Source organism: Dasypus novemcinctus, chromosome 25 (genome assembly GCF_030445035.2).
Source record: "Dasypus novemcinctus isolate mDasNov1 chromosome 25, mDasNov1.1.hap2, whole genome shotgun sequence".
NCBI lineage: Eukaryota > Metazoa > Chordata > Mammalia > Cingulata > Dasypodidae > Dasypus > Dasypus novemcinctus.
The window spans coordinates 18776141-18790749 of NC_080697.1; the positions used below are offsets into that span (position 1 = coordinate 18776141).

The window sequence follows — 14609 nt, forward strand, 5'->3', positions numbered from 1 at the left end:
TAATGTTCTCTCTTTATAAAGCTTAAAATGTTACTGGGGAAAACTCATTTTAAGTGGCGTTATTCTTTCTTATAGTAATAGGAAACAGGTAATAGCATGAAGTGACAGACCTATTTTGTGATTTTTCATCACAGATTGAATCTTAGCAAATTGACAGAGTTTTGATGTTTCTCATTCTTCTTCCTAACTGTAGGAATAGGGGAGGATTTTTGCATTCTGTGGACCCAGAAGAGTTAGGTTGATTAATCTCCCTAGAGTTTTCTTTTTAGAAGAATTAATTCTTGCATTGTCCTTTATTATTTGGAATTGTTTGAAAGTCATTTAGTTCTACCTATTTGCAGGAAGGAAGCTGATAATTTTCCCCAAAATTTGTCTTTATTTAAAATCTAGCAAGCTTGTTAGGATGATGTATATTGATTTTAGTTGTTTCTCAGTAAGCATAAGATAACAAACATTAAAAAGCTCTGTAATCCTGATAAACGAGTATAAAGTCAAAGGCTGACCTCATAAAGGTTTTTCTCTAAACCACCAATTAAATGATGCCTCAGAATTTGAGACCTCTTAGTTCAGGGAATTTTTTGATCCAATGAAGTCACACTTAATAAGCAGATTTTAGAATTAAAGGCTGTTTTAACACACTCTTGTGAAATGTCTTTTTGTATGTGTGTGTGTATGGGGGGGTGTTTTTAAGTTTATTTCTGAGTTGTAAAGATTATTTCCCCTTCCCCACATTTTTAGAATTTCCTGTATTCCCCCATTCAATCTTGGCTGCCACAACCAGACAGACAGAAAGCACGAGGGCCTTCTTTTTCTTGCATCTGTAGTGAAAACCTTAGCAGCAGACATTAACTGCTCTGGGTCTCTCAGAGGTGCATTTTGTGAAATGTCTGTATTTATTTATTTATTTAAATAAAGATTTATTTTACCCCCGCCCCCAGTTGTCTGCTCTCTGTGTCCATTTGCTTTGTGTTCTTCTGTGACCGGGATCTGTATTTCTTTTTGTTGCGTCATCTTGCTGTGTCAGCTCTCCGTGTGTGTGGTGCCATACTTGGGCAGGCTGCACTTTCTTTCGCGCTTGGCGGCTGCCTTATGGGGCGTACTCCTTGCACGTGGGGCCTCCCCTACACGGGGGACACCCCTGCGTGGCAGGGCACTCCTTGAATGCATCAGTACGCATGGGCTGGCCCCACATAGGTTGAGGAGGCCCGGGGTTTGAACTCCAGACCTCCCATGTGGTAGGCAGATGCCCTATCCATTAGGCCAAGTCCGCTTCCCTTGTGAAATGTCTTTAAAGCAAAATAATTGTGCTTGAAAGATCCTAAAGAACTCAACAGGAAATCTTCACCTTTTTATCTGAAAGGAAATAGTTTCTGTCTAATCAAATAGGAGTAGACTTATTTTTATAAATGTAGGAATATATCCCCATAACAAATCTGATTTCTCATTACTAAATTTGAGTCAAAATTTACATATTAAACTTAATCACAACAAAAAAAAATAGTGTGAAGGACTGAGAATGTATTATATAGGGAACTGCCATCTTAATTCTTTTTTTGGTAGGGTTCCAATGACATGACTGCTTTTGGTTCATTGTCCTTTTCTCACCATCCTACTCCCATCTCTCCTTTAGCATTTTGCCTTGCTTCTCTTGAGAAGCAGCGTTTATAGGAAAATACACATGCTATATAAGAGTTTGGTAAATTTCTATAAAGGGCAAGATGGTAAAATTTAGACTTACAGGCCATATGGTCTCTGTCACAATACTCAACTTTGCCTCAAGTAGCATAAAAGCAGCTGTAGACAATATGAAAATGAATGAGCGTGGCTGTATTCCAGTAAATTTTTATTTTCAAAACAGACATTGGGTCCAGTTTTGCCCTATGGGCAGTAGTTTGCCAGTCCCCACTCTAGTTTATGGAGGAGAGTATTTCTTCCTAAAGATACCTGGTGCATTACAGCTAGATAAGTAAAGGGATTTGGTTCAGTGAATGAGTGGTTTTTATTATATCATGGTTTCTTTGTTTATGTTTTTCTGGATCCTTCAAATCTGGTAGTCTTCTCTGTCCATTTCTTCCTTCCTTCATTCCATTTTCTCTTTCTTTTTTCTCCTTTGTTGAAAGACAAATTGGAGTCAAGTTTGTAGATTACAGCATTTTATTTAGGACATCAGAAGTTTTGCTGCAGCAGGGAAGCCTGTTAACTTACAAAAATGGAAGTAGCTTCGATCTTCTAGGGATGGCAAATATAATTTTTGTAGCCATGAAAAGGGAAGTTAGTTCTACTCTTATTGATTGGACAGAGGTTTGTCTATCTTATAGGGGCAGGTTTAGGCCAGGTGGGCTTTACTTTGTATTGGGTCAAATGTAATGTACTGGGGGCTTTATTGGATATCTGGTCAGCTACCTTGGTGGGGATTTCAAATTTCAAAGGATATCAAGAGGAAGCTCAAGAGAAAGCTCAAAGAGGAAGTAGGGCACAGGTGTTTTGTCTCTGAGAGTTTCCCAGGGTTTTCTTTTATCCTTTTCCCCCATTTTTTGTCATTCTCTTAAACTCATCAATAAAAGTCTCCTGTTAAATCATTGATTTCATGGGTTATCTGAAGTTCAAGATTTTCATTGTTCCATTAGCACTGTTTCTGTATACTTAGTTGTATTGTTTATTAAGTTAGTGTCTGTATAGTAATAATAAAGAGTCGAGAGATCAGATAATGAATGAGGGGTATTATGAATATTATGATGAAGAAAATATCAAGTGCCTCTATTATACTGAGCCAAGGAGCTTGTGACCCTAGAAGTCCACCAAAAAGAGAATCAGACCAATCAAACTCAAGAGGTATGTAAGCTGAATTGGATGCTTCTCTAGTATGGGCTTTTGCTGCCACTACCTCTTGATAAACTTGTTTTTGATTGCCATTTAAAATAGATGGCAGTAGTACACACATACTTCCTTGGGAAACCAGAATGCCAAATGATTTTGTAGAGTCATTTTACAAAGTTCTAATACCTTGTCAGCTAGTGAGCTCATAGCCTGCCCTAGGTGGGAGATAGGTTTTCTAACTCTACAGCTACCTTTTCTGTTACCATATGTAATCTTGTAGTTTATCTTCCAACACAGGAAGGTGATAGCTGCTCCAGAAACAAGGGGAAACCATTCCAAGACCAGAAAATCCAGTGAATTTAGCCTGAGTTAATGGGTTTTTCGATGGTCTATTTGGAGCTATCTCTAGCCTGGCATTAGTCTGTTAACAAGTTTCTATAGTATGGGTAGAGATCACAAGAATCCTTGTGTTTATAATTTTCCCTTTTGGAAGTCTATCCTGAAAAGGCATTTGGGGAGCAGCACAAACCATATCATAGAAACCAATGCAATTTATGGGTAGTACTTTGTATGACTTGTGAACACATACAAAGTTATGTTCTTGGAAAGCATAATAGCACTATTAATTACCTTTAAGGAATGAAATATTAGCTTCTAGAGCGAGTTGGGTGAAAACTCCAAAAAGAGTGTCATAACCATCATCATCTTCATTGTTAGCTGATATCTTGGTTTCATTTAACTAGCAGTTTCCTTTGCCTAATCCTTCAGCCCACCAGAAATATGTGCCTTGAGTGTAATGAGTTCTTATGGATTTAAAACTTCAGCGTAGAGGGAAGCAGACTTGACCCAATGGATAGGCCGTCCACCTACCACATGGGAGGTCCACAGTTCAAACCCAGGGCCTCTTTGACCTGTGTGGAGCTGGCCCGCACGCAGTGCTGATGGCGCGCAAGGAATGCTGTGCCATGCAGGGGTGTCCCCCACGTAGGGGAGCCCCACGCGCAAGGAGTGCACCCTGTAAGGAGAGCCGCCCAGCATGAAAGAAAGTTCAGCCTGCCCAGGAGTGGTGGCTGCACACATGAAGAGCTGACATAACAAGAATAGACACAGATTCCTGGTGCCGCTGACAACAATACAACAATAGAAGCACACACACAAGAACACACAGCGAATGGACACAGAGAACAGACAACTGGGGCGGGGAGGAGAGAAGGGGAAAGAAATAAATAAAATAAATCTTTAAAAAAAACACCTCAGCATAGAGAAAAATCATGTCTGTAAAAGGGGTCTTGCCCCTATAGTATGTCCCTATTTCATGAAATTATCTTGGTGTATAGAAACTGAACATATACTTGCCCTTGGCCGTTGTTATCTGTCTGGTTTCTAGTAAAACTCACCTTGTTCCTTGGGCTGCAGAGACCACATTATGATCCCAGTCTTGTGGTTCTTAAGGCAGAGCTCAACATCATTCCAAAAAGGAGATCTATCTGATTGGGTATATCTTATATTTCCTGTCAGGGCCAAGTCTACAAGTGTAAGGGGTTGGTTATTTGAGTAATACCTATATGAGTACTAAGTAGGAGATGGGCACAGTTACTAGTAGTTACTAGCAGTTACTCTGATTAGTTTCATTTGCTATATGGTATGCTAGAAGGATGAAAGAATTGTGCTCAAGAATACATAGGGCAGAATAGGGTAAAGAGAAGATAAAGAAAATCATGGTGATGCTAGGGTATTACTGGGGATGGAGTTTGGGCATTGCGAGGGGTTATACAATGAAAAACAGAATGTTTAGACAGACAGTGAAAAGGAAGAGACAGGGAATAAGATAAGGAAATCCAGGTGGGGATCTTGGACACATCTCCATGTTGTGATGTCTTGGACAGAAGCTGTCTACATCAGATGCCATCTGCTTCTGATTGTGTTCATTTAGCTTTTGGTTGATGGGTAAAATCTTACAAAGTTCCTTGATTACAGTTTCAGGGAAAGGGGTATCTTTCTTCCTTGAGAGAATAGCAGGAATGCCCCAGATGGGAAAAGTCTAATATCTTTTTAGGTACTGTGAGGGCAGTAACCTTATGACAGGAAAAACCTCTATTCATCCAGAAAATGGGCTTAAAATAACAAGGACATATTCATACTCCATAGAAGGGAGTAAATGCATAAAGTCCATTTGAAGATGTTCAAAGAGCCCTGTCAGTTGAGGTATTTGACTTTGTCCCACCTTTACCATTTTAACAGGATTATGTAATTGACAGGTGGACAGGATACATATATTTGCCTTGCTTCTTGTTTAAAGTCCCCCCACCAATGATTTCTAAAAGTTGAAATGAGGATTTCTAGACCAGGGTGGGTATAACACAAATATGAATATGAATATATTCATATATTCATAATATGAATATGAATATACAGCCTTGTCAGTCCCTATTTTAGGGACTCAGGCGCTACTCGGTGGCTATCCTTGGACCACCAGATCCCATAAGAGTGGAGGGAACATCCAGCTCTAACCAATGTTGTTTTCCAATTTCAGAAGCCGATTGTTGAATTATCAGGGACCCTTGAAAACCGTCCTTATCTTTTTTAAAATAAAATTTTACTGCGGTATATTTTTCATACATGAATATACATAAACAATAAGTGCATAGTAAAAGTTGTGAACTTACAAAAAAAACATGCATGTCATCATATACTGCTCCCATACCTCACCCATCAGCAACACCTTGCATTGTTTTAAAACATTTGTTACAAACTCTGAAATAGTATCATCAATATATTACTATTGAGTGTAGCCCGTATCTTCTATTTGGTGTACTTTCCCCCTAACCCACCTGATTATTAACATCCTATATTAGTATTATACATTTGTTATAGTTCATGAGAGAATGTTCTTGTCTTGTTAGCCACAGTCCCATCTTCTACCACTGGATTCCCTGTGTTATACAGCCATGTTATGTATCATCCATCCAAAGTATATACCTCAGTAGCTCTTATTTTCAGTGGGAACCTATAGTATTCCTGTCAACAGATTTTACTTCCACCCCTTTGTAAAAAGTGATTTCAGAAAGTCACTTGGCATTCAATGAAATCCTGTTCAGTGCTGCATATCCTGTGCCACATGCTGCTTTGTAGTCTTGTGGAGTAATCCAACCTTGTTTCATTTGAAATACATGGTAGTCTGTCTAGGAAATTTTATTAGCAGTTTTAAACATTTATGTTATTGAAGAGCAAGGCTTACAGGCCCTGTTAGGTCTGAGCAAGTCTTTTTTTCCACTTTGAATAAAGTTAGGCAAGTTCCCATAATACATTTAGAATGAATTAATCTTTGCTGGTTGCTGTAACTGCTGTTGCAAAAAAGTGTGTGGAGATCGACACAGCCTCTTCATTTCTGTTATTCAGAACCATCTTTCTGAATGATTATAATATTCGATAGTATTCATTGATACTTGATCCGTTTTACAAAAATTGTCATGGACCAAATATACTTGAGGTTAAGGTTTATGTCAGGGTACTGAGACCATTCCTAATTGCAGGGTAAAAGTTTATACTTGATGGCATACAGCTAAAAGCTCAACTTATTTACCTCACTAGCACACTATGAAAAGTTTCATTATAGGATAATAACATAACAAATCAAGGCAGTTTAAACTTTAATAGGTCATGTAACATAAAGCAACCCCAATTAAAATCTACAAAGTAAAAGGGCTGTTTTACATTGTTTAACATGTGAAGTCTAAAGCTGCTACCACCATCACATTTTCTCACTTGAATTCCATCCAGACCCCTTTTCTGCCATGATTTAACAAACAAACAAAAAAAGATGATAGGTTGAGATTCACACAGAGTCTTCCTATTCGTGATCCCATCACCCTGCTTCTGGGTGCCCACAGGTACTGCAGCTGGCAGCCATATTTCAGTGCCTTAGAAACTCTGCTGCTAAGATCCTGGTTATGACAGGATCTACCCCCTGGTCTGGTACCCCTGTAATGTCCCCTCTATTTTCTAAGCCTAAATTGTCTGGTTCTTTCCTTTCTTAGACGAGGGAAAGGAAACCACATCCATGCCCTCATCCGGCTTGGAGGGGCTGGCTTGGTTTTTACAAGGGTGTTTGTCTTTTAGACTTTACTAAGCTATAGATTTTTTTGTGGGTGGTTTTCAGTATTTGTATTTCTTTTACAATAAAAATATATAATAATAATAATTAAAAAATAAATTGAATGCAGACAGTTTTAAGGAATTCTGTTTCCTCTTCATTTGCCCTAGCCCTATCTTTTGCTAAGAAAACCAGGGCTATGAAATCTATAAAATTTTAAGTAAATCTGTTTCAGAGTCATCATTGGAAAGAGGTCTATCCATCCATTCAACAAATATTAAATTATTACTGTGAGTCAGACACTGTGCTTGCTGTTGTGGATACATATTATGGGAAATGGGATAAAGGCCATGAGTGTCCTCACTGCACTCATTATAAGTGATTCCAGAGGTTAGAAAGCTGTTTCTTCAATATACTATTTAGGAATACTGTCATAAAGATTTATATGTACACCTGAAGCCACTGACATGCTTCTTGGTAGACATTTATTGATAGGTAGTATATTTAGTATGTTAGTATATTAGTAGCTGCATAATAAATTACCCCAAAATGCAGTGACTTAAAACAATAAACTTTTTTTTTTTTTTTAATCACACAGCTTCTCTCAGGAATGCTGGAATGACTTAGCTGGGAGGTTCTGGCTCAGGGTTTCTCATAATATTGCATTTGGGATGTTGGCTAAGACTGAAGTCATCTGAAGGTTTGTCTGGGGCTGGAGGATCCACTACCGAGATGGCTCACTCGTATGGCTGCTGGCAGGAGTACTCAGTTCCTCCATGAGGGCCTTTCCATAGGTGGCTTGAGTGTCCTTCTCGTATGGGAGCTGGCTATCTGACGGAGCATGTGTAAGGAGGAAGCCTGTAGCAGTTTGATATGGTTTATGAATTCCAAAAAATAGATATTGAATTATGTTTGTAAACTAGTCTGTCTGAGATTTCACTTTTACTTGATTAAATTATGATTAAGGCTTTGATTGGTCCATGTCAGTAGGGTGTTTTGTGTCACAGATAAAAGACATGGCAAAGGACAGAATTGGGAGTTTTGGCTGAGCCTGGGAAGTAAGCACAAAGAGGAGCAGAGTAGCTGAGCCCAGAGAGAATCGAACCCCAAGAAGAGAGGAACTCAGGAAACCAAACTCTTGGCAGACATCAGCATCCGTCTTGCTCCAACATGTGGCAATAGACTTTGGTGAGGGAAGCAAGCTTTATGGCCTTGTAACTGTAAACTTCTATCCCAAATAAATAACTTTTATAAAAGCCAACAGATTTCTGATTTCTGATATTTTGCATCAGCACCCATTTGGCTGACTAATACAAAGCTGCAGTACCTTTTTGTTTGTTTTAATTAAAGATGTTTTAGGTTTATAGAAAAATCATGCATAAAATATAGACTTCCCATATAGCACACCTTGCATGGTATGGTACATTTGTTAAAATTCATGTAAGAACATGGCCCTCACCCCAGACCCTCATAACCTAGATTCTACCTCTCTGATTTTGCTTATTCTACTTATTTCATATATGCGAGATCATATAATATTTGTCCTTTTGGTCTGGCTTATCATTAAACATGTCTTCAGTGTTATCACATGTATCAGAACATGTTGTTACATATGTCAGAACATCATTCCTTTTTATAGCTGAATAATATCTCATTGTACATATATGCCACATTTTATTTAGCCATTCATTGGTTGATGAACACCTGGGTTGCTTCCATCTTTTGGCAATTGTGAATAGTATGAACATTGTTGTACAAATATCTCTTCGAGTTTTTGCTTTCAAATTTTGGAGTATATACCTAGAAGTGCAATTGTTGGGTCATGTAGTAATCCTATACTTAACTGTCTGAAGAACTGCCAAACTATCTTCCACAGTGGTTGCACCATTTTACTTTTCTACCAATAATGAATGAGTATTTGTCTTTCTCTACATCCTCTCTAACACTTGTAATTTTCCTTTTTCAAAATAGTAGCCATTCTGGTGTGTGAAATGGTATCTCATTGTGGTTTTTATTTGCATTTCCCTAACAATTAATAATGTTGCACCTCTTTTCATGTGCCCTATAGCCATTTTGTATATCCTCTTTGGAGAAAGTCTGTGCAAGTCTTTTGCCCATTTTAAAATTGGATTTGTCTTTTTATAGTTAAGTTGTAGGATTTATTTTTATATTCTAGGTATTAAACCCTTACTGGATATGTGGTTCCTAAATATTTTTTTCATTGAGTAGGTTGTCTTTTTACTTTCATGATAAAGTCCTTTGATGTATGAAAGTTTAATTTTGATGCAGTCCCATTATCTAATATTTAGGTCTTTGATCCATTTTGAGTTAATTTTTGTATGTGGTACAAGATAAAGGTCCCCCTCATTCTTTTGCATATCGATATCCAGTAGTCCCAGCACCATTTGTTACACTGTTCTTTCCCAGTTGAGTGGACTTGGCACGTGTGTCAAAATTCAATTGGCCATAGATGTGAAGGTCTCTTTCTGAACTCTAAATTAAATTCCATTGGTCTATATATGTATATGTGTTCCAATACTATGCTCTTTTGACCACTGTAGCTTAGTTAAAAATTTTAAAGTAGGAACGTTGAGTTTTCCAACTTCTTTCTTCTTTTTCAAATAAAATTGATGATTGGCTTTTCCTTTTCTTCAGAGAAGGCTGTTGGAATTTGAATTGGGACTATGTTGAATCTGTAAATTGTTTCGGATAGAATTGAAATCATGATAATGCTTAATCTTTCATTCCATGAGTAAAGAATGTCCTTCCATTTACTTAGATTTTTTAGCAAAGCTTTGTAATTTTCTGTGTATGTCTTTTATACCTTAGGTGAAATTTATTACTAGATAATTGATTGTTTTTGTTGCAGTTGGAAATGGAATGTTTTTCTTGATTTCCCCCTTAGATTGTTCATTACTAGTGTGTAGAAACACTGCTGATATTTCAGTGTTGGTCTTGTACTCTACCACTTTGCTGAATTTTTTTTTAGTTCTAATAGCTTTGCTGTAGCTTTTTTTCGGGCTTTCTTTCTATAGGATCATGTCCGCATATAGGCAAAGTTTTACTCCTTCCTAGTTTGGATTTCTTTCTTTCCTTCCCTTTCTTCCCTCCTGTCCCTCCTGTCCCTTCCATCCCTTCCTTTCTTTTGCCTAATGGCTCTGGCTAGAACTTTCAATATAATGTTGAGTAACAGTCGTGATAGGGGCATCCTTCTCTAGTTTCCAGTCTTGAAAAGCTTTCAGTCTTTCACCATTCAGTATGATAACAGTGGGTTTTTCATATATGCCCTTTATCATGTTAAGGAAGTTTCGTTCTATTTCTGTTTTCCAAGTGGTACTGGATTTTGTCAAATGCCTTTTCTTTGTCAATTGTGAAGATCATATATTTTTTTCCTTTTGTTCTGTTAATGTGGTATATCACATTAATTGTTTTTCTTGTGTTGAACCATATTTGCATTCCTGGGATAAATCCCACTTGGCTATGGTGTATAATTCTTTCAATGTGCTGTTGCATTCAGTTTTCCTAGTATTTTGTTGAGGATATTTGCCCCTATATTTATAAGAGATTTTGGTGTGTAATTTTCTTTTCTTGTAGTATCTTTATCTGGCTTTGGTATGAGAGCTATGTCCTTATAGAATGAGTTAGGGAGTTTTCCCTCCTCTTAAATATTTTTTAAAATCTTACATTTATATTTTCCTCTCAACCCACCCTATAATTTTTTATATCATTCATACATGAACATACATCATAAGTGTATAGTAAAAATTGTGAACATCATATAGGAGTCCCATACATCAACCCACCACCAATACCTTGCATTATTGTGAGACATTTATTACAAATTATGAAATAGTATCATCAAAATCTTACTATGTTTGTTATCTTATATTTGGTGTATTTTCCCTTACCTACCCTACTTTTTAAAATACATTTTTTATTATTACAGAAGTAGTGAACTTATAAAACTATCATGCACATGTGCAGAATTCCCATACAACACCCCTTTATCAACATACCACACCATGGTTGGGACATTTGTTATAGATTATGAGATAATATCATCAGACTATTAACCACCAACCATGGACCATAGTGTACATTTGGCACTTTTTCCATACTCCCCCATTATCAACACAGCACTTCTTTGGCATAGATGCATGAGTATTATGGTATTGCTCTTAACCATGGTCCACGTACATCTGCTCTAGCTCACAGAAGGATACTCTTGCTTCTGTACCATAAATCACAATTCTCATCCATCTCTGGGTTCACTGTTATTCAGTCCCTAGATTATTCTTTATAGATTTCTTTCAGTTGACATTTCTATCCCTTCACTACCTTTTCCAGCCACTTTCCCATTTATAAGCCAACTGTTACTCACTACAGTGTGTTACCATCTACTCTATACATTTCCACACTTTTAGAGTAAAGTTAATTAAAACTTCTACATACATTAAGCATGAGTAGTCTTTCTCAGCCCTCCTCTCATCTCTTTTAAGAATTCACTACCTACCACCAGGTCTTGAAGATGTTTTCCTACATTTTCTTCTAGAAACTTTATGGTTCTTGCTTTTGTATTTAGGTTTTTGTATAAGGTCTGTATAAGGGTCTCTTTCTTTCTTTTAACTATGGATATCCCAGTTCTCCCAGCACCATTTGTTGAATGGACTGTTTTGCCTGAGCTGGGTGGGTTTCACAGGCTTGTAAAAATTCACTTGATCATAGATGAGAGGGTCTGTTTCTGAACCATCAGTTCAGTTGCTTTGGATCTATATGCCAGTACTGTGTTGTTTTTACCACTGTAGCTAGGTAAAATAATTTAAAGTCTGGAAGTTAGTGCCCTCTAACTTTGCTTCTCTTTTTTAAGATATTTCTGGCTACTCAGGGTCCTTTTTCCTTCCAATAAATTTGCTAATTGTGTTTATTTAAAAAATACTGGTGAAATTTTTATTGGAATTGCATTGAATCTGTGTATCAATTTGGGTAGAATTGACGTCTTATTGATATTTTTTTTCTAGTCCATGAGCATGGAATGTTCTTCCAATTATTTCCAATTGTTTGGGTCTTTTTTGATTTAACTGTGCATTGAATTAAAAAAAAATACACGTGCTTTACATCCTTGGTTAGGTTTATTTCTAAATATTTGATTATTTTAGTCACTATTATAAATGGAATTTTTTTCCTGACATCCTTCTCAGATTGCGCATTACTAGTGTCTTTAAAGTTTATTTCATATATATATCATTTATGTAATCTAAGTATCCTTTTTAAAAAAAAACCTGTTTCATCATTAAGCATAGCTACTCCAGCTTTTTGTTGTTGTTGTTGTTACTGCATGCATGCAATATTTTTTTCCAGCCTTTCACTTTCAATCTATTGGTAACCTTGGGTCTGAGGTCTCTTGCAGACAGCATATAAATGGCTCATATTTTCTTATTCATTCTGCCAGTCTGTGTCTTTTGATTTGTGAGTTTAATCCATTAACATTCAATGTTATTACTGTAAAGGCAATTCTTATTTCACCCATTTTGACCTTTGGGTTTTATTTGTCCTATTTTATTTTCATCACACTTTTGAGACTTTTAGTTACTTTTGTTTACTTTACTTTAGTTACTCTCTTCCAAGCCTCTCTCTCCCCCCTTTTTTTTCCCCAGACTGTAGCATACCTTTTAGTATTTCCTGCCAGGCTGGTCTCTTTGTTATAAAGTCTCTCAATTTCTGTTTATCTGTGATTACTCTAAAGTCACTCTCATTTTTGAAAGACAGTCTTGCCAGATATAAGATTCTTGGCTACAACTTTCTTTCTTGCAGTATCCTGAATATATCATACCACTGCCTTCTTGCCTCCATGGTTTCTGATGTGAAATCAACACTTAATCTTATTGGGTATCCCTTATATGTTATGCATTGGTTTTCTCTTGCTGCTCTCAGAATTCTTTGTCTTGGCATTTGACATTCTGATTAGTATATGTCTCTGAGTTGGTTATTCGGATTTATTCTGATGGGAGTACATTGTACTTCTTGGGCATGGATATCTATGTCCTTCAGTAGGGTTGGGAAATTTTCTACCATTATTTCTTCAAATATTCTTTCTTTCTCTTTTCCCTTTTCTTCTACTTCTGGGATACCTATGACACATATACTTGCACATCTCTTGTTGTCGTTTAGTTCCCTGAGACCTTACAATTTTTTTCCATTCTTTTCTTCATCTGTTCTTTTGTATGTTCACTTTCAGAGACCATGTCTTCAAGCTCAACAATAATTTTTTCTGCCTCCTCAAATCTGCCATTATATGCCTCCAGTATATTTTTTATTTTATTTATTGTGCTTTTCATTCCCATTAGTTCTGCTATTTCACCGGGCAGCTCTCCTTACGGGGCACACTCCTTGCACATGGGGCTCCTCTGGGGGACACCCCTGCATGGCACAGCACTCCTTGCGCGCATCAGCACTATGTGTGGGCCAGCTCACCACATGGGTCAGGAGGCCCTGGGTTTGAACCCTGGACCTCCCATATGGTAGGCAGATGCTCTTTCAGTTGAGCCAAACCCTCTTCCCTCTTACTTCCTCTTTATTCACTTATTTAGGAATTAGAGATTTAAGTCCAGTCCACCTTTAAGGGAAGGGGTATTAGACTCCACCTCTTGAAGTTAGGTTTATCAAAGAATTTGTGAATTAAAACTACTGCGGGTAGTAAGTAATAGGTAATTAGTTAGGTGGGTAGGCAGGCAGGCAGATAGATAGATGCTAGGATCTAAGAGCTTATGGGCATAATATCATCCCTATGTAAGAGGGCTACTTACTGATATCAACCTTATTCTCTAACCATATTAAACTTTTGCTTGAGCATATCTTATACTTTGTTGGTTTTGTATCTCCCTCAATCTAGAATATTTTACATTTGTTATGGATTGACTCATGTCCCCTACCAAGACATGTTTAGTCCTAACCACTGGTCCTGTAGATGTGAACTCCTTTGTAAATAGGATTTTTGAAGCTACTATTAGGTAAGGTGAAGCCAAACTGAATCAGGGTGGGCCTTAATCCAATATGACTGGAGTCTTCATAAGCAGAGGAAATTTGGACACAGTTAAGGAAAAGGAGATAGGAGGAAACATGTGACAGTAGTATGACTGAGTTATGGACTTCCAGCAACCCACCACCAGAATATCACAGACTTCAGAGAAAGCACAAGTCTGTCAAAACCTTAATTTTAGACGTCTAGCCTCTAAAACTGTGAGACAATAAGCCCTGGTGTTTCAGTCAACCAGTGTGTAGTACATTGTTATAGTAGTGCTGGCAAACTAAGACAATGTAATATCTGCCTGTTGAAACTTTACCCATCAGATGTGGCCTTACACAATTGTCACTTACAAAAAGAGTAAAAGTTTGAGTAAAGTCCTTGAGGTAGACAAGTTTGATTTCTTTCAAGGTAAAACAAGATTGTAGGGTGTGGAATGCCATATTAAAGGGTTTGGACTTTGTTTAGTGCTCACTAAAAAGTCATTTAAGGTTTCAAAACAGAGGTTAGATACAATCAAAGTGATACCTTAACATTGTACTATGGATGGTACATGGATGCAAGGAACACAGATTAAAATGACTGCAGAAATCTAGAAGTGAAATGCTACACTGGTAACAGTACAGTAGAAAGAAAGGGCTAATATTAAGAGTTTAAACAAAGGAGAAATTTTAGGTT

General features: G+C 37.2%; 1 protein-coding gene and 1 non-coding gene across 5 annotated transcripts in view; one reads left to right on the forward strand and one right to left on the reverse strand.

The window, feature by feature from the left end:
• The window catches only part of BABAM2 (BRISC and BRCA1 A complex member 2), a 569726-nt gene that overhangs the window by 241782 nt on the left and 313335 nt on the right, over window positions 1-14609 (forward strand). The window lies entirely within an intron of this gene.
• LOC111762720 (small nucleolar RNA SNORA31) lies at window positions 743-875 on the reverse strand. Its single transcript, XR_002795763.1, has one exon. It is a non-coding gene; the product is annotated as a small nucleolar RNA SNORA31 (small nucleolar RNA).